Source organism: Schistocerca cancellata, chromosome 2 (genome assembly GCF_023864275.1).
Source record: "Schistocerca cancellata isolate TAMUIC-IGC-003103 chromosome 2, iqSchCanc2.1, whole genome shotgun sequence".
NCBI lineage: Eukaryota > Metazoa > Arthropoda > Insecta > Orthoptera > Acrididae > Schistocerca > Schistocerca cancellata.
This window is the reverse complement of record NC_064627.1, coordinates 910,366,434-910,390,548: the sequence shown is the minus strand read 5'-3', so window position 1 is coordinate 910,390,548 and position 24,115 is coordinate 910,366,434.

Sequence of the window (24,115 nt, the reverse complement as noted above, 5' to 3'; positions counted from 1 at the left end):
ACTTTTCTGGCATTTGTTCTTCTGCAGTTTATGACTTGTTCCAATGGTTTAGAATGCCCTCTGGTTGGAAATCTACCTCTTGGTCTGCATGTTATGCCCCTGGTATCATGGAAATCTGAAATACAGAAGATAAAAGTTAGTAACTATTTGACAGCTTTTGTTTTTGTAATTATTCATTTGTTAAGAAAAAATATTAAGGAATAAATATTCTCAGAAGTAAATTTTTTTTATCTTTGTTGTTGCTGCCTGACAGTAAATGTTTGTTTTAGCTTTGCTAGTGATAGAGCTTAATGGTGCGGTGGAATTTCACTGCACAACTGTCTTTACAGTTCTGTACATCCTTCTCTCGCTACAACCAGCAGATAAGGCAGGGTCTTTTCCTTTTCACATTTACTTCTGTCCCAAACTGTTGATCCTGCTGTGACACCAGATATGTGCAAACGACAGTTGATAGCTACCAGTACAGGATAATAGGTTGGTCCCCAGCGAGGCTCCCACCGACCTAGCCTCACTCTCAGTCTCCAACTTCTCCTTATGTCAACATTGGTTTTTGCCACACACTACAAGAGACACACCATATGGCAATGCCTATCATGAAGTCTCAAGACACACACTTGCCACACCATCTCTACACTTGCTATGAAACAGGGCATATCAACTGATGTTTCATGGCATGTCTTCTACCAGATACAAATAATTTCACATCTCACATTGAAAAATATCTGTGTCATGCTTGTGATACTAGGGGAGAGGGTGCGATTTTACTCATTATTGTTATTCCTACATTGCTGCACCTTTGTTTAGTGTGACCAAATCAGCAGGAATAGATGGCATGCATGTGGCCCACCTCTCCCCATTACCATGACGAATGCAGAGTATTCATTCACAGTGACCTCATGTCATGCACCTACATTGTGCTACAACACCACACTACTTTGGCCCCCACTGGATCCTGAAGTGGGACTCTTAAAGACATTTACTCCGCATCTCCATGGTACCCCTACATTGTTTCAATAAATAGGCTAAAGCCTGCATATACACTGCCTGATTCCACATCACTTAGCCCAATTGCCATTCTCATCAAAACCCTGCAGGTGCATGCTGAAGCAGACAACAGCACCTCCATGGGGCACAACTACTACTGACACTACATCAAGCATTGCCACTGCTGATGTCCCCGAGATGCCAGCCTAAACTTGTAAGTTAAGTAGCAAAAATTCCTACAATGATCCTGTGGTTAGCAGAAGTGTAATGTAATGTCCTATATGCTGTAAAGTAATGTACAAATAAGTTATAAAAGTATAAATGCATATTAATGGTATTGAGAACAGGAGAAGTGTAACACAATGTTGCAAACGCTATAAAGTAATGATACATTAAAAGTTAAATAACTTATCCTATAAAAGTAAACAGTACTTACCTGTGATGATAAATGTTGATATAATTGAGTTTATTCATGCAGTATACATCATTTGCTTAAAGAAAGTAAACTCTAACATGTGCTGTGCATAACAGTAAAATTTGATTGTCAATAAATGACACCTTCTAAATTCCTTACATTGATGCGTATGACCGAAATCGCATTATAGACTATGCTTGCATACAGAAGCCAAACAACTGCAATAGCTGCCATGCATGTTAGTTAAACAGAATGTCAATAGATGACACCTTCTAATTATTTTTATAGCAAGGTTTTCAAAATAAAGTTTTTTAAGGAAACCAATAACTTTAAAAATATTTGTGTATTTTTCATCATTAAAGATGAATTAAATCTTTAAAATTATATCTCAGTAATTAACTTTGATTAAATAATATGGGAAACACAGTGTACTGCCCAAAAAACATCACTTATAAATAACATACATACTTACTCTTCAGTAGTTGATTTAAGTTTGTCCATCACACAAATTACTAAGTTCAACAATGGCTTACAGATGGCAATTACACTTTACAGACCTTGTTTTTTACAACACGGTTCAATCAAACTAGTCATTAATACAGATTACAGAATCCACTTGAAAGAAATTAAACATCAGAGTTCTATTGGTTTCCTACATAATACCTGAAAGTGCTACATTTGATGTTAATAAGAATTTGTTGTTATTTTGATTTATAGAAAATTTTATCGTGAATCCCTTGTTCATACATATTAGCACTATACTGTCAGAGAAAATTACATGAAATTATGATAAGTGTGTTAATAATCAATGCTATATGACATACCACACAGAAAAATTAAAGTAACCAAAATATTTAGTAGAAGTCTGGAATCTGATAGTGATTATAGCAAAATCTATTATGCAAAATGAGATCGGATCAGAACCTCTAAAGTTTAATTATTGGAGAAAATAATGAGTTTTAGCTAATTTAAAATACTTAACAGGAAATTCTCAAAGCTTAACTTTCAAATGATGTACATCACCTTTCTCAAATATAAGTATTAGCTTATATGTTTTTGCACATAATGAACAGTAATGCTAAATTTAATTAACTGTAATTTGTAATTAACATCAGCCTAAAGGAAACTAGTTACAGAAAGGGAATCAGAACAATCAAAATAATAATGATAACAACAAATTTAAGTGAAACTGAAACCAAATATGATCTTGAGATTTTTCTATGGGTGTTGCATGTCACCTGATAAATGTTTCGAAAATAGGTTAAAAATTCACAATTTTTTTTCTTTTCTCTCTTTTTTTCAAGGCAAAGGCATAAGAGATTGGAAGGATCCACCTATTATGTCACATAACCCTCGCATTGTCTTATATAGACAGATAGTGTCAAATAACTGACCATATAATCCAATTTCTAGACAATTAGTTGCAAAAATTTTCATACAAATTACAGACAAACAAGAAGGTGTGATCTTCACAAAACCAAAATTTACAGTAGTACGTTTCTAATGGAATATATGCTGAAACTCGTCACTGATAAGAATTATGAAATATGCTCATTTTATACATAACTTTTATGCAAATATACACATTAAATTCTTTGAACATCTTGAATAGAACTTGTGGTTCCCTGGTTAAAATGCTTAGCTCACAGTTTATCACTGTCCAGGTAGTTTGTTGATTACCAACATCTATGCCCATTGTATAGCACAGGAAACCATTACATAAAAAATACATATACAACCACCTTCCACCTTCATTGGCAAATAAATATGGAATTCAACTAAATAAACAGAACATTTCTGATCTGGTTAGTTGATTGTTACACTAACAATGTAATTAATCTTACATTATAATGAAAATTATTTACAATACAGTAAACACAAAGCAATCTGCTTCCTACTACACTGTAGACTTGATCAAAGTATATTATTAATTTTAAGGAACCCAAAAGTCAAATTACAATGAAGTTTTGCAAGTTCTTAGGTAATCTGTAGACAAATTACTATCTTACTATTGTTCCTAGCTTTGGGAAACAGATACACGACACATAATGCAGGTACTAAAGAGCAACGAACCTCATACACACAGTGTATAAGAATATGGAATTCAAAAATTTATCTCTGCTTTCTATTGAATATGGATTTCAAAAATTTATCTCTGCTTTCTATCCCTTCTTTCCAACTCAATCACTCATGCTGTCATACAAGGATATTCACATGGTCCAGAGGACAAACTGTGTTATCACCTAAGGCATGAGTCAGTTACTGGTTATTCACCAAGCAACTCACCACAAAAAATCTAGTTCCCAATGAAAGATGAACATGAAAAATACAGGCAGAAAAATAACCTAAATCAATGAAGCAAAATGGTCAATCTCTGATGGGCTATTTGCCAAATGTCCAACAACCCTTTCACACAAGATTCATGTGACATAAAAAATAAATTTTAAATCAAGCTCAGAAGAGAACTGTATTTGGCGACAGGACCCCAATTACTTGAGAGATGCTACCAAGATGTTATAGACCCCTGAACAGGATAGACTAAGAGCACTATAGGGGGGAGGGCAGAACACAAGATGAATTAAATAGAGATGAACATACCTGATATGAAAGATGGAAACACCCAGCTAGGGTAAGGTACCACCCACCATGAGGTGTATCTGCTAAAGGTCAGAAGACCACTTACCTAATTACTTTATTCACACTCTAAAATTATTTTCATCCTTCCAGGAAAATTTATATTCCCCAGATTCAGAAACAAGTCAAACTGGTCTGGAATAACCTTCAAACATCTTACAGACTGTACATAATGCTTCAAGCCAATTACATTATTTAAACCAAATACTTTATTAGACACTTGTAAGTTAACTTACAAACATTATCATGTGCAATTACAATATTTATAAATAGACCATGGTATACAAGTATTCATCATTAACCTTGCTGGCTTTCTCATTTCTTTCCACTAGAACTAAATTTTCAATCATTTTTCTTTCTAATTCTTTCTCCTACATCATTCATTTTGCTATTCTGATCTTATACTGAGCTACTTCACTTACAATTGGAAATCCAGTCTCTTCCCCAATGATGTTAGTGGGTCTCTCTCCAAATATTAATTCACAAGATGCAAATCCTGTGGATTCATTACATCAGTTAATCATTACATTCTCAAACTGCTGTATGTGGCTAGCCCAAACTGAATATCTCATGCTACAGTATATCCTTTACAACTTATTGATTTCCTTCATGACACTTTCAGTCCTGTTTCCTTGTGGAAAGAGTGTAGAAACTTTCATGTGGTAGTTTTTTTTCATCTCCATATATTGCATACATATTCCCGAAATAAACTGTGGTCCACTGTCTGAGAAAAGTATTTTGGCACCCAAAATTGTAAACATAATCTGTTTCCAACATTTCAACTATGGTTTTTGTGTTGGCTTTTTTAACTGAATAAAGTTTGAGATATTTTTGAAATGTGTATAAAACTACAAAAATATGTCTACAACCTCCTGTAGATGCTGGAGAGGGCCTAGTAATTACCTCTCTTGTCTCACTAATAAGGACTGAAGACATAAGATCTTTACATGGTACCCCAGTAATTTTCACCCTTTGACATTTGTCAGATCCCACTGAACCCCATTCAACCTTTTTTAAATATTACTGTTTCCTGAATATTGGCTAGAATTTTCCTGGTGCCACTGAAGCTATAACTTTCATGAAGGTAGTCAACTAACTTACCAATGCGTTGTTCCAGATGGCATACTTTCCACTCTTGTTTGTCCAAAGTTTTTCTCCAGAAAATTAAATCATGACACTTTTATAACGAATGAACAAGAATTACCCTTGTCAATTAAAAAAGCAGAGCAATGTTTGCAGTTTTTAAGGCATCTTTATGGTTATAGTTCACAGCTTTTACATTGTACAGAAGACTCAAACTGAAAGATCAGAGAATTTGTACAATTTACACAACATACACTAACACTGATTATGTTAATGACTGAAGTATTCTACAGGAAATCGCCCAGATTTTAGAAGCAGCTAGCTTCATTATAGTTTATATAGTTTAAGATTTTATATATTCATCAACACTATAATACAGTTTATTTATTTATTTACTTATTTTTGTGCTAACTGGTCTTCAGTGTCCATTATTTTCTTAATGAGGCATGTCACTTAGGAAATGTATAATCAAGATAGTGGAAGAATTTGTAGGTTCTTAAATAGTGGCCTGGATGAGCTTCTTATACTTTAATTTCCTATGGTCCTTATAGTAAAGCAACTTCTGCTGGCATGTTAGTTGCCCCGAAAAATTATGCCATATCTCAACAGTGAAACAGTAACTCCACATATTATGCCATATCTCAACAGTGATTCCATCAGTGTGTGACATAAATTTTTTTATCATTTGTTGTGTCATGCAGACAAATGTAATTTTCATGCAATACTTAATTTCTTATTGATGAAGCACACATGCTTGTCCCACTTAAGGTTTTCTTGGATCCATATTTCAAGAAACTTATTGCTGTTTACAGTTTCTAATTGTTTGCCAGATAACATTTTGGCAGGGTTTGAGGGCTGTATCCTTTGTGCAACATGTAAATACATAGTTACTGTCTTTTATGCATTTATGATAAGACTGTTTCTGGAGAAGCAATCAGTTATGCATACTTTGATTTCATTCACCAGTTCATCTACAGTTGACTAATTTAATTTCATCTTGGAGGCCAGAGTAAGCACAAGCCATATTGCTTGCATTGTCATATGACTGACAACGGCATAACTGAATGCCCAAACCATATTTACCTAATAAATGTATTAGTGGAATGGGTAATTCTTCTGAATTGTGCACAATTCAGAATTGGGACAAAACAGATAAATCTTTCAAAAGGAAATCCATCTTTTGATAAATAGCTTATAACAAAAGACAACCAATCCATATGTGTAACATCAGGGATGAGGCCTAATATGGTGGAAAAATATTTAATTTCCTTCACTTTGTCGGCAATATGCTTCACCACCCTTTCTGCCAGAATTTACACATCTGAAAAGAAAGAAATGATGTCTCCCTTCTCCTTCGCTCCCATAAAGTTCTGTAAGTTTAGCTAGATCAGGATTGAATTCTGCTATTAGTTTTAGTACCATCTCAAAATTTTCACAATGCGTTGATCCAAACCTACAGTTGTGACCCTTGAAAGATAGGCACTGTGTGGTAAAAGTTGTTGAGCACAGCAACAACTCACTTTAAAACGTCCCTTGAATATTTTACTTCTGCCTCAAGATAAGATATTAGTTTCTTATCTATTATCCCCATGATCTGTCCTCTAGTTTTTAAAGTTAACACACATTTCCTTTTTTAACTGAATGTTCACGGGCAGTTGATTGGGATCAAAGATTTTTCCAGTCATTAAGTATAACACACTACCTCTACTTTGAGGGTATACTAAAAATAGTCTTTCTTGTTTCTCACTAGTCCTCATGTTTCTGCAAAACAAACCTTTAAATACCTTGGAAAGTCACTACATTGCATGCACGAATTACTGAAGTCACAATCCATATTCTGTTTAGCTGTATGGTCATGAATGAATTTATTTATTATCCAGTTCACAGGATTATAAAAAACTGAATTACTATCGTAATTTGTTTTAGATGCATCATTTGGGCCCCTGAAATCATTGTTTCCATGCTATTATTATTCTTTCTGTTCTCAGAAATACTTGACTCAGATAAACCATGTTCTGCACTGTATTTGATACTGTTCATGACATCATTGCACGCTGGTGTTTCTAGACTCAAGCTTGAGCTGGAATTAGCTGGCTGTTTTTGATTTTTGAATAGCATATCAATTTTTGCACTCTTTCTCATACTTTCTCTTTCTTTATTGCCTTATGTTTTATGAGCTTCCAGTATTGAAAACTACTTAATCTTGTTTAACTTTTTCTTCTGCAACATGCATTACTGGGGTAGGGTACTTTATGCCTAGCCAAAAATAAATAAATAAATAAAGAAAAAAAATTCCTTAATTGTTATTTAATTTTGTTAACAGCACACTTTTTACAGAGGTACTGATGTTTAAGAAGGGTCCAGAACCAGAAAATAGCTTTTAGAACACTCTTAGCAATATCAAAGCATTTTCAAAAATGAATATTAATGACTTCATGACCACTACAAACAAATTTTAAAACTGGAAATTTCATTCATTGTGTTGATTTTGACTTTGAATATAGATTTTAAAGAGATATTGATGTGTAAGGAAGATCAAGAACCTTAAAATATTGAATACATTGTTCACTGGGAAAAGTGACATCTGCTACTGGGACTTAAGTTTAACTGAAAAACTTAAAACACCTATGAAATACAGTAGAAGTGTTCATTAAAAACAATAAATTTTTTTTAAATATTAACTAACTGATTACATTACAATTTTTTTCAAAATGTAGACATAACCTCCCTAAAAAAAACAGTATTGTGAGGGTTAATACTGAAATATAAATTACAATTTAAACACTGAAAATTTGAATTTGAAGCGGCATTGTTGGGTGTCGGCACTAGTTACTCATATGATAGTGTTAGCAGCAATTTACAACACGAAGCTCAATTTTGAATAGTGAGATTTGCCTTCCTAACATACACGATATGAGAAGGCAAGACACTGAATAAAATGAATAATGGTCACACTGTAGCGATGTAAAATCATTGCTAAAACAAAAGTCCTTTTCTCATTGCCTGGCCATACTGTTCATGAAGTTTGAGCTGACTGTTACCATTGTTATTCATATTCATTTGTTGTTAAGCAGAGTAGCGCGGTTAGATATCTGCTCTGACCGCAAATACTAAACCTCGTTTTTAGGTTTTGTGTAGTACAGTGTAGCCAGTGTGGACACAGCTCTATAAGCCAACTTTTAAAATTCACCTCCCCTTGAAAACGCTGCCCCTTAAATCTGCCACCCTAGGCAACTGCTTAATCTGCCTTCGCCGAAGTACAGCCCTGCCACCAACACATAGAAACTTGAGTTTGTGCTCATACAAAAAGATGATAAACCAACTTATTGTTGAAAAATTGCTTTAAATTTTGCAAAGCTTCCTGGCATTCTGCATTCAAATTATACAGCACATTCTCCTTCAACATATTGCCTTCTCAAGGATGGTAAAATGTAGTCTGCTATAAATTTTTGGTAATGTCCGAAAAGGACAAACCTAGCTTTCAGTTGTTTCATGTTCCTAGGTTTTGAAAATTTGCAATAACCCTTAATTTTTCTGGATCAGGATGTATCCCTTCTTCATTAATTGTATGAGTCAGAAAAGAAATATCCCAATTTGTCAATTCAGACTTACTTTTTGCGTCATTACCCTCTGTAAATAGCTTTCAGCACCTCAGCAAAACTTTTGAACTGCTCAGAGAAATCACATCTAGCAACCAAAATGTCATTGCTAAAGACAGTTACTTTGTTAATCAATTCATTACCCAAAAATCCTTCATTCCTTCTGAAACCTCTCTACTAGTTTGAATCAACACATTCTCTAGATCATTCTATTGTACAGCTGTTATACCATATTATCAGTTTTCTCTTATATCTCTAATAGCATTTTGTCTTCCTCTGATTCCTCTGTCATTTTCAGTGGCTCATCACCTTAATGGAAAATCCAACCCATTATTCACTTCTGTACCCATTTCCTCAGAAATGGATATGTCATACAAGTGCCCACTGCATACAAAACTAAATTTTCCACCAGCAAAAACAATATTTACATTCCATTTACATAAAAACTCTGTACCAAAAATAACATGTATGCTCAGGTCAGGTATCACCAAAAATAGCAAAAACCTTTTCTAATTTATTTTGTGATAATTACATGCAGTCACAGGAACAAGGACATACATAGCAAGAGTCACTTTGTCACTGAGTATGAATCATTTAGTTTCACTGTAATAATTCATAAGTTCACTACAATGTCAAGTTTTGCAAAGTGGATAAGTCCTACTTGTGCAAGAGAGGAACAATCCTCAACCAAAAGGACACCACATGGGATGGAACTGACCTGAATCTTGTAATCTCATCCTTCGTACCACCAATATTGAGCACCTCAAATCTGAAATTCAGCATAACTGTAGAATGGTGTTCATTCAAAAATGTAGATAACACCAAAATTAAAATTTCATTAACACACACCTTTATTCCTTCCACAGCTCAAATAATAAGAATGGTGACCAGTTCGTCTATTATGGAAAACAATTAGCAGAATTCTTCAGGCCAGCTCACACAATTACACTGGGTGTTAATTCTTCTATTGTGGCACAAAACGAACAGTTCACCTTTACATAAAACAAACACAGTTTGCAATTAACACTTTCCTATAGCAGTCCATTATAGGTTATTACTCTCCAGTAGCTCAAATAAGTCCATCATATGAATTACTTAGTCAACAACTTAGTTAACAGTAGCTCAATATGATGACAATTACACTCCACAGTACTTTTTGTTCACAACACAGCTCAATCAAACTATTCACTAATTTAGATTACAGAATCCACCTGAAAGCAGTTAAGCATTAGAATTCTTGATATTTGCCTACGCCTATGTGTGTTTTTCCACATATGAATATACATAGTGCACTCAAACATAAATGTCACTTGTATACTTTCAAACCATAAGCTGGCAAATATGAGCGATGCCCAACTACTTACAGATGGGCATAAGAACAAATTGTTATTTATAAACTACATAATACTTCAAAAATACCTACATTTGATTTTACTAGTTTTTTGGACTACAAGAATAATTATAATTCTGATTGACAGAAAACATTCTCTTGAATCCCCTTGTATATATGTATGAGTGCCATTCTGCCAATTAGAGCAAATTATGTACATGGAATTATTAATGAGTCCACTAATAAATCAGTGTTGAATGTCATACTGTATGGAAAAATAAAACTAACAAAAGTATGTAGTAAGTCTGGAATCTAATAGTGGTTATGACAAAATCTGGGAAGCAAAATGGGGCTGGAACAGAACGTCAAGTTTAATTATTGTGCAAGATAACAAGTTTTCAAATGGTGTACATCATCTTTCTTAAATATAAGTTTTGCAGTAATGCTAACTATAACTTTTAAGTAACAGTGCCCTAATAAAAATTAATGACACAAATAGAATCATAACAATCAAAATAAAAATATGAATAACAGATTTAAGTCAAATTAAGTTCAAATAGTATCTTGAGATTTTTATATAGGTTTCATCTCAATACATAACTGTACTGAAAATGGGACAAAAAAATTAGCAAAAAAAATTGGTTTACTTATGGAAGTAAAAAGTCATAACAGATGGGAAGGATCCACATGTTATGTCACAAGCGTTTGCTACAATTTTCTGGGATTGTGACTTCCCTACATAAAGCAGCATTTTTGAGATAATCCTCATGGAGATCATACATTGACCAGCAAATCATTAACATACATAATGTATACTAGCAATCCTACAACAATTCCTTAGGGTACATCCAAAGGTACTTTCATATTCAATTATTTCTCCTCCTTGAAAATTTTGTTTGCTAGTTGCAAAGCTGGTCAAATATTCTGTGTGAACCACTGTGGAAGTGTACTGAATGCTTTCTGCTAGTAAGAAAACATGTAATAAACCTGTCTTCTAAACCTCTTGAATGAACAGAACCTGCAGTGATGTTCCATAGTAATGTTCATCAATCTTCTAATCCATCTAAAAATCAGGAATACCCTCATAACTCTAAACAATAGAACTGCACATAACAGAATATGATTCTGGAGCAATCAACTACGCAGTTTCAACACTCAACATATTTTAAATTTTTTGAAATCATGCCATTTCTGAGTGCCATTTCAATTGGTGCCATGACTGGAATACAATTCTGTAGTGAATAATGAGTTCCATTGCCTACTGCACAGTATTTTATAAAAATTTTGTATGAATCAGATCCATGAGGGATGTTGTGAGAACTGGTGGTAACTTTTAAAACTGACTGACATACCTAGAAGGCAACTGGACAACTGTCTGTTAGGGACACCAGATAAATACATTTCTGCAGTCCATTAACCTTTCAATATTGTGTTGGCTCTGTGGAGGGTGTGGAATATTGGTAATGATTATAAACAGGGCATTCATTTTAACTGAAGACACTGAAATATCTCAAAAACTACACATAGGATCAAAAAAGTTATAATTCCAATTTATTTGTCTCGGAGGGGGACATCCAATGATACCACACACAAGCCCCCCCCCCCCCCCCACCCAATCATACCAAACACATAGGTGGTGAGGGGGAGTAACTTTGAAATCTTCAATAAGAGCTCTCTCTTTTATTTCAGATTACGATTCTATGGTCAAATCTACATACCTTTTGTCTGAAGGATTTTCTTCATTTCACTAAGATGTCGCTGCAATCAGAGGAATTGAAATGGATACACAACGGTAATTTATGTTATGCTACACACTGGCTCTTGAATATCCAATGGCATCTCCATGTTGCCTGTACACTGCTATCTGACACAAAGGTGTTCACAACCTTGTAAAAGAATGAGTGAGAGCATGTTTTCTCTGGAAAATGCTCAGCGAACAAGGTAACAGCAGCCTCAGCATTTTTCCTACATTCTCCTTAAATCAGACCCATTACATTTTTTCTTTTGTGGTTGCAACATTCATCGTCCAGTTGCATGTCTGTTCTCCAAATTATAGGTAGTTGTACAGGCAATAAATACTGCACAAGTATTGTAATGTTTAGAGCTACTATCTGTTCTACATCTGTACAATACATGAGCTGCAGCTGCACTGTGATGCCTGTTATGATATGTTGTAGTTCGCTACATAGCCATGGTGGCGCGTCGAGTAGTCTCCTGTTTGATGTCAGAGGAATACAACGTTGTGAATGGGGTTTCCAATAAGAAATTATGGTGTACCAAGTGGCAATGGATATTCAAGGGCCACTGAGTAGCATGTCATAAATTACAATTGTGTGCCCATCTGTATTTCTCTGATTACAGCACAAACTGTGACGAAACAAAGAAAATGCTTCAAACAAAACGTATGTAGATTTTGCTGTAGAATCATAACCTGCAATATAAAAATGAGTAATCCCACTGAAGGTTTCAAAGCTGCCCCCTGCCACCCACGTGTCACAGGGTGCAGTGGCAGGTCAAGTGTGGTATTGTTGATGTCCCCCTCTGAGACAAACAAATTGGAATTATAACTTTTATTGATCCAATGTTTAGTTTTTGAGATATTTCAATGTTTTCAGTTAAAACGAACACCCTGTATATTTACACCATATTTTTTCTGCTAATGGTGCTAGTAAAATATATCAATATGGCTTATCTATCAGTGACAATAGAAGCCATAAAACAAGAAATGCAGGATAGTAATGAAGTAGAACTCATTTAACCAGCTATAGAAACAGCAGAACTGGATCAGTCAGAACTAGATCAGGTGGAATTAGAACAAGCAGGATTATATCAAAGTGTAAACTTTGTGAGATAGACAGCAAGATTTCAGGTGTGGACAACAGCAGTCTGAAACAAACAAAGATTTTACTAAGATAGACACCAAGATTTTGAAAAACAAATAAATAAATTTTAGAAATAAAAACTGAACTGTGTACTCAAATTGATAGGCTCAGAAGAGAGCAAAGTGGCAAAATAACAACTATACATGAAGAAGTAGTAGAAACACTGAGCAAAAGAGTGAATAAGGTGGACAACAGGATAACCAACACAGAATCCAGAATGGAAACAGTATAATTAAAAGTGACTGAAGTGGAGCCACTGCTGAGAGATGAAATTTCTATTGCCCAAGCTAAATGGAAGAGTGAAACTGAAGCTGCTAAAAGCCAAAATATTGACCATGTTAATACTTTAATTACCGAGCAGATTGGTGCAATGTTTAACACACTGGACTCTCATTTTGGAAGGATGGTGATTCAAGTCCACATCTGGCCATCTGGTTTAGGTTTCCATGATTTCCCTAAGTCACTTCACGCAAATGCCGGAATGACTCCTTTGAAAGGACACACTAATATCCTTCTTCATCCTTCTCTAATCTAAACCTGTGCTCTTTCTCTTATGACCTTGCTGTTGACGTAACATTAAACACTAATCTCCTTCCCTTCTCTGCTTTAATTGAAAAGAATGAAAGAGTACAGACAGTAACTGATAACAAGTTTCAGTACCTATTATTGTGAGGATATGTAAGGACCCAATTTTTGGTTCTGAGACAGTCAGTCCAGGTTCAGTTTCAGACAACAAACCTGTGTTGATTAGAACAACAGTGCATCAATTTAACTGTGAAATAAATGTAACACAATTAGGCTGTGTGTTAAAACAATGGCAGTGTCTGTTCCATAAGTTCCTTTTTATTCTTCAAGTACTGTGAAATGCGTGGTTAGGCCTTTACTGCTCGTAGATGTTCAACAGTAAACTATTGTAGCAGTATGTTGATGTTTTCCTGCAACGTGTTAATGAGACCAATCGAAAGTTAAACAATAGTGCACTTTCCATATAACTGTGTATTATTGGGGAGGAGGGGGAGGGGGCTTGTGAACAGTGGAAGTAAAGAACGGTGAAACTGAAATGTGCAACTCCTGGCTACATCATTTAAAGTAGTCAATGTTGAACTTCCAAACCCCATTTCTCAGCAACTGTAGCAGTGCAGTACATCAACACCGAGGACAACAAATGATGAAATAAAGAAGATGAACTGTCACATATGGTGCCCCAGGGGAGGACTCTTGTAATTGGGCACAATAAACTAGGACTCAAGAACTTTGACAGTGAACTTGAGAGTGATTTGCAGAACAGTTTTAATGAAGTAGACGCAACAGCCAGTCAGCGTATGGGTTTAATGGCCACAGTAGGACAGCTGCCAATCAGTGAGTGGCTTCTATGGAAGCAGCTAATGAGGACAGGAGCAGCCAATCAGCACAGAGATGGACACAGCTGACCGAGATAAGCAAGATGCCTGATGCCTCGCTGAGAGAATTACAACTTGCAGCAGCTGTGCAGGCAGATGATGAATGGAGATGACAGCACCATGGTTTTAGCTAATAATTTTGTGAAGTTCTGTTGGTATTGGTATTGGCTGTGTTGTAGTAGTATTAATGCAAATATTTGCTTTCTTAGTAGGCAGAGAATTTCGAGACCATTAGTGTTAGTTCTTAAATAGTTCTACTGGTGTAACTGAACTTTGGTAACGTAGCCGTATAGTTTTTTTTTTTTTTTCAGTAACTGTAAAATTTTACCGTGAGGGAGAAGTGTGGGGTCTGTCGTAGGTTTGTGAGTAGTGGATTACGGTGTGGGATTTGTTCAAAGTATTTTCATTGGGGGGAATGCAGTGGGGGAGCCAGTGGTCGTTTTAGTGAGATACTCTCCTGGGAATGTAGAATCTGTAGTAGAAACAAGTTGATAGAGGAGCAGAAGCATAAGATCTGTGCCCTTCAGGCGCAGTTCCAATGCACAAAGGAGGAACTAGATAGGTTGAGGAGGGTGAAGGGTGGTGGGGAATGGGAACTGGCAGTTGGCAAGAAGGCAGCTAGAAAGAGGAGGTATTCAGACAGTTTTACTTTGCATACATGGAACAGATATGACCAACTGTCAGAGTTGAGTGGAGAGGAGCCTCGTGTAGCTGTAGATGTAGGGAACTTGCAGCAGTCCTCAGCAATTAGGAGGACTAGGTTAGTTGCAAAGTCTAGCAGAAAGAAGGTTATGCTGCTTGGTAGTTCCCATGATAGAGGTGTGGGCCAGCAGTTGCAGGAAGTGTTGGGGAATGAGTACCAGGTCACCAGCATTGTGAAGCCTAGAGCAGGGTTGGCTCAGGTGACTGAAATCATAGGAGAGTTACATAAGAATTTTACGAAGGAGGATTAGGTAGTGATAGTGGTTGGAGCAGGGAACAGCCTCGACAGGGACGGGGAATATGATGTCGGTGGTGTCTTGGTTAAGATAGCTACTCAAACTGGTGGCACTAACGTGCATTTCGTGCAACTGTTTCAACGTCATGATCGGCCTCACCTTAATGCGCCTGTTAGGCGTGTTAACGTGGGGCTGGGGAGGACACTGATGGCAGAGGGCATGGATCACACCTCAGTGGTGCCAATTGGGTCTATCAGTAGATTGGGTTTCACTAGGCATGGCCTGCACCTCAATAGGTATGGGAAGAGGAGGCTGGCGAAGCTTATAGGTGACAGTGTAGTGGGTGGTGGTGATGTCACTCATGGAAAAATTCCTGTAGTAGTTGGTGTCAGAGCTGCACCTTTTTTTAGATTGAAGTCAGTTGATAGGTATACCTGCTTAAAGGAAGTCCCTCTAACTAAGGGCTCACCTTCAGAGCATGTAATGTTTCCAAGCAGAGAAAGAATTAGCATATTCCATCAAAATATAAGAGGCATTAGAGATAAAGTTAGTGAACTGCTACTAGATGTTAACTCTGAAATTATTGGTATATCAGAGCACCACTTAAATAATTTGATAATTCAGAGGCTTCCTTTACCAGGCTACAGATTAGCTGGCTGTTTCTCAAGGAGTCCCTTGCGGAGTGGGGGAGTGGCTTTGTATGTAAAAAACAGTATGACTGTGCTACTGCTCCCCTGCACCCTAGTTGGAAAAAACACAGTTTGTATCAGATCATATGAATTTAGGAGAACTACCAACATCCTTTTTCTTGCACAGTCATATACAAAATTAATATTGAAGTTACCACATATAACTACTTTCTGGTCCTTCCTACAAAGTGAATCAAGAACCCTCTCTAGCTTGAGCAAAAATGCTCTGAAGTCGGAGTTAGTGGACCTAAAAAAAAACAACAATTAGAAGTTTAGTTTCACTAAATTCAACTAACGCTGCGCAACTTTCAATTATCTGTTCAGTGCAGTGCCGTGATATATCACGGCACTGCACTGCACTGCACTGAACAGATAATTGAAAGTTGCGCAGCGTTAGTTGAATTTAGTGAAACTAAACTTCTAATTGTTGTTTTTTTGTAGGTCCACTAACTCCGACTTCAGAGCATTTTTGCTCAAGCTAGAGAGGGTTCTTGATTCACTTTGTAGGAAGGACCTGAAAGTAGTTATATGTGGTAACTTCAATATTAATTTTGTATATGACTGTGCAAGAAAAAGGATGTTGGTAGTTCTCCTAAATTCATATGATCTGATACAAACTGTGTTTTTTCCAACTAGGGTGCAGGGGAGCAGTAGCACAGTCATAGACAATATTTTTATTCATTCTTAATTACTAGATGGGCATTCTGTTAGTAAAAGCATGAATGGCCTTTCAGACCATGATGCACAAATTTTAAGACTAAAAGGCTTTTGTACTCAAACCAACGTCATATTTAATTACAAACTATGTAGGAAAGTTAGTCCAACAGCAATTGAGAGTTTTCTAAACCTCATCAAGGAACAAGAGTGGCAGGATGTTTATAGTGCCAATAACATAAATGACAAATATAATGCTTTCTTAACACATTTCTCATGCCCTTTGAGAGCTGCTTTCCGTTAGAACATTCTATACAGGGTACTAGCAGTAAAAGGCAGCCTGAGTGGCTGACTAGTGGGATAAGGGTATCATGTAGAACAAAGTGGGAATTATATCAAAATGTTAGAAGTAGTCAAAATCAAGCTACAGTAGCCCATTACAAACAGTATTGTGGGTGCTTAAAAATGTTATTAGGATGACAAAGAGTATGTGGTATGCAAATAGAATAGCTAATTCACAGGATAAAATTAAAACAATATGGTCAGTTGTGAAGGAAGTGTCTGGTCAGCAGCACTAGGTCGACGATATAAAATCAGTTCGCAGTAAAAATATTTCTGTTACTGATAAATCAGGTATATGTACAGTATTTAACAATCATTTTCTGAGCATTTCTGGTGAATTAAATAAAAAATTAGTTTCTACAGGAAATCAAATAACTTTCTTGGCAAATGTCTTTCCGAGATTGATGTCTGAAATACTCCTCTGTGATACAGACAAGAAGTAGATTGAGTCAGTAATTAAATCACTGAAGACTAAGGACTCTCATGGTTATGATGGAGTGTCTAGCAGAATATTAAAATACTGTGCTGCACATGTTAGCACTGTATTTAGCCATATTTGTAATTTTCCATTAGGAATGGTCAGTTTCCTGAGCGAGTAAGTACTCAATATTAAAGTGGCTTTATAAAAAGGGAGAAAGGGATAATGTAGACAAATTTAGACCTATTTCTATGCCATCAGTGTTTGCAAAAGTTATTGAAAAGGCTGTGTATGTAAGGATAATTGATCATTTTATATCATAAGATTTGCTATCAAATATACAGTTGGGCTCTAGAAGTCATTTAACAACTGAAAATGCTATATTCTCTTTTCTCTGTGAGGTACTGTATGGGCTAAACAAAATGTTTCGAATGCTTGGCGTATTTTTTGATTTAACTAAGGCATTTGATTGTGTTAATCACAAAATATTGCTCCAGAAGTTGGACCATTATGGAATACGGGGAGTAGCTCGCAACTGGTTCACCTCTTACTTTAGCAACAGGCAGCAAAAGGGCATTATTCACAATGTTGATAATGGGTGTGATGTGGGATCTGAGTGGGGTACTGTCAAGTAAGGGGTGCCCCATGGATCAATGTTCGGGCTGCTCCCGTTCCTTATTTATATAAATGATATGCCCCCTAGTATTGCGGGTAACTCTAAAATGTTTCTATTTGCTGATGACACTAGCTTGGTAGTAAAGGTTGTTGTGTGCAACATTGACTCAGTTTCAAGTAGTGCAGTTCATTACCTCAGTTCATGGCTTGTAGAAAATAAACTAATCATAAATCACAGTATTAGTGAAACTGAAAAGTTCAAATTTCTAGGTGTTCAGATAGATAGTAAGCTGTCATGGAAAGTCCACACTGAGGTTCTTCTACAAAGACTTAATACTGCCATTTTTATTATTCGAACGGTATCAAAAGCAAGTGATACTTTGACACGAAACTTAGTCTACTTTGCTTATTTTCATTCACTTATATCGTATGGTATTATATTTTGGGGTAACTCTACCCATTCTACAAGGATATTTTTGGCTCAGAAACAGGCGGATCGGGCAATAAGTGATGTGAGTTCATGTACCTCTTGTTGACCTCTGTTCATGGGTCTGGGTATTTTTACATTGGCCTCTCAATATGTATATTCCTTATTGTCGTTTCTTGTTACCAACATTAGTTTATTCCCAAGAATAAGCAGCTTTCACTTGGTTAATACCCAGCAGAAATCAAACCTGCATTTGTATCGGACTTAATTAACTGTTGTGCAGAAAGGTGTGCAGTATACTGCTGCATCCATTTTCAATAAGCTGCCACCAGAATTCAAAAATCTTAGCAGTAATCCACGCGCTTTCAAATCAAAACTGAAGAGTTTCCTCATGGGTCACTCCTTCTATTCTCTTGAGGAGTTCATTGAAAAATTAAGCTGATTCTTATTGTATTGCTGATAGAGAATACTTAAACTTATGGACAGACTTTTTTCACGTTCATGAACATTTATTTTTATCTGTTATTACTTTTATGTTGTAATTTCATGTACTGACACGTTCCACGACCTTGGAGTTATATATATATATATATGAAAACTCTTTGTCTTTAAATATGTCTGCTTGTGTCTGTATATGTGTGGATGGATATGTGTGTGTGTGTGTGCGAGTGTATACCCGTCCTTTTTTCCCCCTAAGGTAAGTCTTTCCGCTCCCGGGACTGGAATGACTCCTTACCCTCTCCCTTAAAACCCACATCCTTTCGTCTTTCCCTCTCCTTCCCTCTTTCCTGATGAGGCAACAGTTTGTTGTGAAAGCTTGAATTTTGTGTGTATGTTTGTGTTCGTTTGTGTGTCTGTCGACCTGCCAGCACTTTCATTTGGTAAGTCACATCATTTTTGTTTTTAGGTATATTTTTCCTTCGTGGAATGTTTCCTTCTATTATAACTATATATATATATACTCTTTGCCTTTACAAATGTCTGCTTGTGTCTGTGTATGTGTGGATGGATATGTGTGTGTGTGCCAGTGTATACCTGTCCTTTTTTCCCCCTAAGGTAAGTCTTTCCGCTCCCGGGATTGGAATGACTCCTTACCCTCTCCCTTAAAACCCATATCCTTTTGTCTTTCCTTCTCCTTCCCTCTTTCCTGACGAGGCAACCGTTGGTTGCGAAAGCTTGGATTTTGTGTGTATGTTTGTGTTTGTTTGTGTGTCTGTCGACCTGCCAGCACTTTCATTTGGTAAGTCACATCATCTTTGATCCTAATCCATATATATGATCCCAATCCTACTCCTAATGATCCAACTCCCCAAGACACTATCCAAATTGAACCCTGCCTGGAACAGTTCCGTCCTCCGTCACAGTGGGACCCACCTCCTCTTCCTCAAAATCACCCTCTCCTAACCTTCCAGGAATTTCTGACTTCCAGCCTTGCCTCTCAATCCTTCTTAAAAACCTTAATCCTACTCCCAACATCACCACTGCTGAAGCCCAGGCTATCCGTGATCTGAAGGCTGACCGATCCATCGTCATTCTTCCGGCGGACAAGGGTTCCACGACTGTGGTACTTGATCGTTGGAGTATGTGGCTGAGGGACTGCGTCAGCTTTCAGACAACACTACTTACAAAGTTTGCCAAGGTAATCCCATTCCTGATGTCCACGCGGAGCTTCAAGGAATCCTCAGAACCTTAGGCCCCCTACAAAACCTTTCACCTGACTCCATCAACCTCCTGACCCCACCAACACCCCGCACCCCTACCTTCTACCTTCTTCCTAAAATTCACAAACTCAATCATCCCGGCCGTCCCATTGTAGCTGGTTACCAATCCCCCACAGAACGCATCACTGCCTACGTAGATCAACACCTTCAACCCATTACATGCAGTCTCCCATCCTTCATCAAAGACACCAACCACTTTCTCGAATGCCTGGAATCCCTACCCAGTCTGTTACCCTCGGAAACCATCCTTGTAACCATTGATGCCACTTCCTTATACACAAATATTCCGCATGTCCAGGGCCTCACTGCGATGGAGCACTTCCTTTCATGCCGATCACCTGCCACCCTACCTAAAACCTCTTTCCTCATTACCTTAGCCAGCTTCATCCTGACCCACAACTTCTTCACTTTTGAATGCCAGACATACCAACAATTAAAGGGAACAGCCATGGGTACCAGGATGGCCCACTCGTACGCCAACCTATTCATGGGTCGCTTAGAGGAAGCTTTCTTGGTTACCCAGGCCTGCCAACCCAAAGTTTGGTACAGATTCGTTGATGACATTTTCATGATTTGGACTCACAGTGAAGAAGAACTCCAGAATTTCCTCTCCAACCTCAACTCCTTTGGTTCCATCAGATTCACCTGGTCCTACTCTAAATCCCATGCCACTTTCCTTGACGTTGACCTCCACCTGTCCAATGGCCAGCTTCACACGTCCGTCCACATCAAACCCACCAACAAGCAACAGTACCTCCATTATGACAGCTGCCACCCATTCCACATCAAACGGTCCCTTCCCTACAGCCTAGGTCTTCGTGGCAAACGAATCTGCTCCAGTCCGGAATCCTTGAACCATTACACCAACAACCTGAAAACAGCTTTCGCATCCCGTAACTACCCTCCCGACCTGGTACAGAAGCAAATAACCAGAGCCACTTCCTCATCTCCTCAAACCCGGAACCTTCCACAGAAGAACCCCAAAAGTGCCCCACTTGTGACAGGATACTTTCCGGGACTGGATCAGATTCTGAATGTGGCTCTCCAGCAGGGATACGACTTCCTCAAATCCTGCCCTGAAATGAGATCCATCCTTCATGAAATCCTCCCCACTCCACCTAGAGTGTCTTTCCGCTGTCCACCTAACCTTCATAACCTCTTAGTTCATCCCTATGAAATCCCCAAACCACCTTCCCTACCCTCTGGCTCCTACCCTTGTAACCACCCCCGGTGTAAAACCTGTCCCATGCACCCTCCCACCACCACCTACTCCAGTCCTGTAACCCAGAAGGTGTACACGATCAAAGGCAGAGCCACATGTGAAAGCACCCACGTGATTTACCAACTGACCTGCCTACACTGGGAAGCCAGCCTTCTATGTGGGAATGACCAGCAACAAACTGTCCATTCACATGAATGGACACAGGCAGACAGTGTTTGTTGGTAATGAGGATCACCCTGTGGCTAAACACGCCTTGGTGCACGGCCAGCACATCTTGGCACAGTGTTACACCGTCCGGGTTATCTGGATACTTCCCACTAACACCAACCTGTCAGAACTCCGGAGATGGGAACTTGCCCTTCAGCATATCCTCTCTTCTCGCTATCCGCCAGGCCTCAATCTCCGCTAATTTCAATTTGCCGCCGCTCATACCTCACCTGTCTTTCAACATCATCTTTGCCTCTATACTTCCGCCTCGACTGACATCTCTGCCCAAACTCTTTGCCTTTACAAATGTCTGCTTGTGTCTGTGTATATGCAGATGGATATGTGTGTGTGTGCGAGTGTATACCTGTCCCTTTTTCCCCCTAAGGTAAGTCTTTCCGCTCCCGGGATTGGAATGACTCCTTACCCTCTCCCTTAAAACCCAAATCCTTTCGTCTTTCCCTCTCCTTCCCTCTTTTCTGACGAGGCAACCGTTGGTTGCGAAAGCTAGAATTTTGTGTGTTTGTTTGTGTTTGTTTGTGTGTCTATCAACCTGCCAGCGCTTTTGTTTGGTAAGTCTAATCATCTTTCTTTTTAGATATATTTTTTCTGCGTGGAATGTTTCCCTCTATTATATTCATATCATTAATTTGAACCCAACAATTACGTTTGTTATTGTCACTGTTACATTTCGAAATCTTTTCTGTCGTCTTATTTCCTCCTTCTGTTTTTGCCAGTAGTTTCACTTTGTATTCACCTTCTCCTTTTTACCGTAATCCACTATACAATTTTATCCCGCCGATATATACTCAATAATTCGTAATAATACGTAACCCACTTCCAAACCATAACCACAAAAAAAAAAAAAAAAAAAAAAAAAAAAAAAAAAAAAAAAAAAAAAAAAAAAAAAAAAAAAAAAAAAAAATCCGCTTTCAACACTACCGCTGCTACAAAATCCACCGTTTCTAGTTCACAAACAGTTCCTTTCAACTATTAAACAACCTTTTCGGCTAGTTTTAAATACTTTTGCTTTATTTCCATTTCCATTTTTCTCACATCACCGATCATTTTTAGCCGCTTCCCACAGGTTTTAACATCATTATTTCTTAATCAGACAATTGTTAGCCTCATTTCCATAATCTGCCACCACCAAACCACTAGTTTTAATACATCCTCACGTAGTTTTTTCGAAATTTTCCCGAATTTCTCCACCCTTTAACGTGTTTTGGCGGCAACACAACCACCTAACCTTTATGCACATCGTTATCTACCTACACAAGTTCACCACAGGATCAACAGAGCCCAGCTCTAACCAACCCTTTTTCGCCTTTTTTCACACCAGATCTCCATTTGCTTTCTAGTTCACCTTTATCTCTCCCCATATATTTTTATATTTACTTTCATTTCAGCCTCATGTTACACTTTCCACCTTCTAGTACCATGTCACCCTCACAACACCTCCACAACGACCCCATTAAGTTTTATTTACATTCCCTCCGCAAACATGCCTTCGCCCTAGCCAGATTGCACTCCCATATTTTATTTTCTCAGGCTTGTCTGACATTTGGCATCACCCCCAAAGGCCTCACACTTAAAATTCCCATCTCTGGCTGCAACCCTTCTTTCCATCAGTCCCTATACCAGTTCCAAACTGAACAATCCATTGCCCTCACCCACCTAATCCTTCACTTACACATCCACTCAGCCAATCAACACACCCGTCAACTCCTATCCTTAATAAAAGTCCTCAATCTTTCCTCTCCCACATCCACACTGGCTGTTCAGAGCATCCTCCTACAGGCCAACCGCAAATTAGAACAGCATGCCACCCTCCACCTTAAAAAACTATCCAATCTCCTGGTTTCCCACCTCCGGAAAGGCAACTCACTCACCCTTCACAACCTTTCCAGCAAACCTCAACCTCCTCTCATTGCACACAAACCCAGTCTCTCCCATCTACTCAATCTCCCACTTCCAGCTCCACTCCCTCCAAAACCTCAAAATTCCAATCAACACAATCTGGAACCACAACACCCCAATTCAGTAGTTAACCTTTCCTCCAAACCTCTCTCCCAATCCGAAACCTCCGTTCTATCCAAAGGCCTCACCTTCGGCCCCACTCCCAGATGTAACCAAACAGGCCTCATCAAAGATTTACTGTCCTACACCCGTAATCTCTGCTGGAAATATCACTTTGCCACAAAGAAAAATGATCCTAATCCTACTCCTAATGATCCAACTCCCCAAGACACTATCCAAATTGAACCCTGTCTGGAACAGTTCCGTCCTCCGTCACAGTGGGACCCACCTCCTCTTCCTCAAAATCACCCTCTCCTAACCTTCCAGGAATTTCTGACTTCCAGCCTTGCCTCTCAATCCTTCTTAAAAAACCTTAATCCTACACCCAACATCACCACTGCTGAAGCCCAGGCTATCCGCGATCTGAAGGCTGACCGATCCATCGTCATTCTTCCGGCGGACAAGGGTTCCACCACTGTGGTACTTGATCGTCGAGAGTATGTGGCTGAGGGACTGCGTCAGCTTTCAGACAACACTAC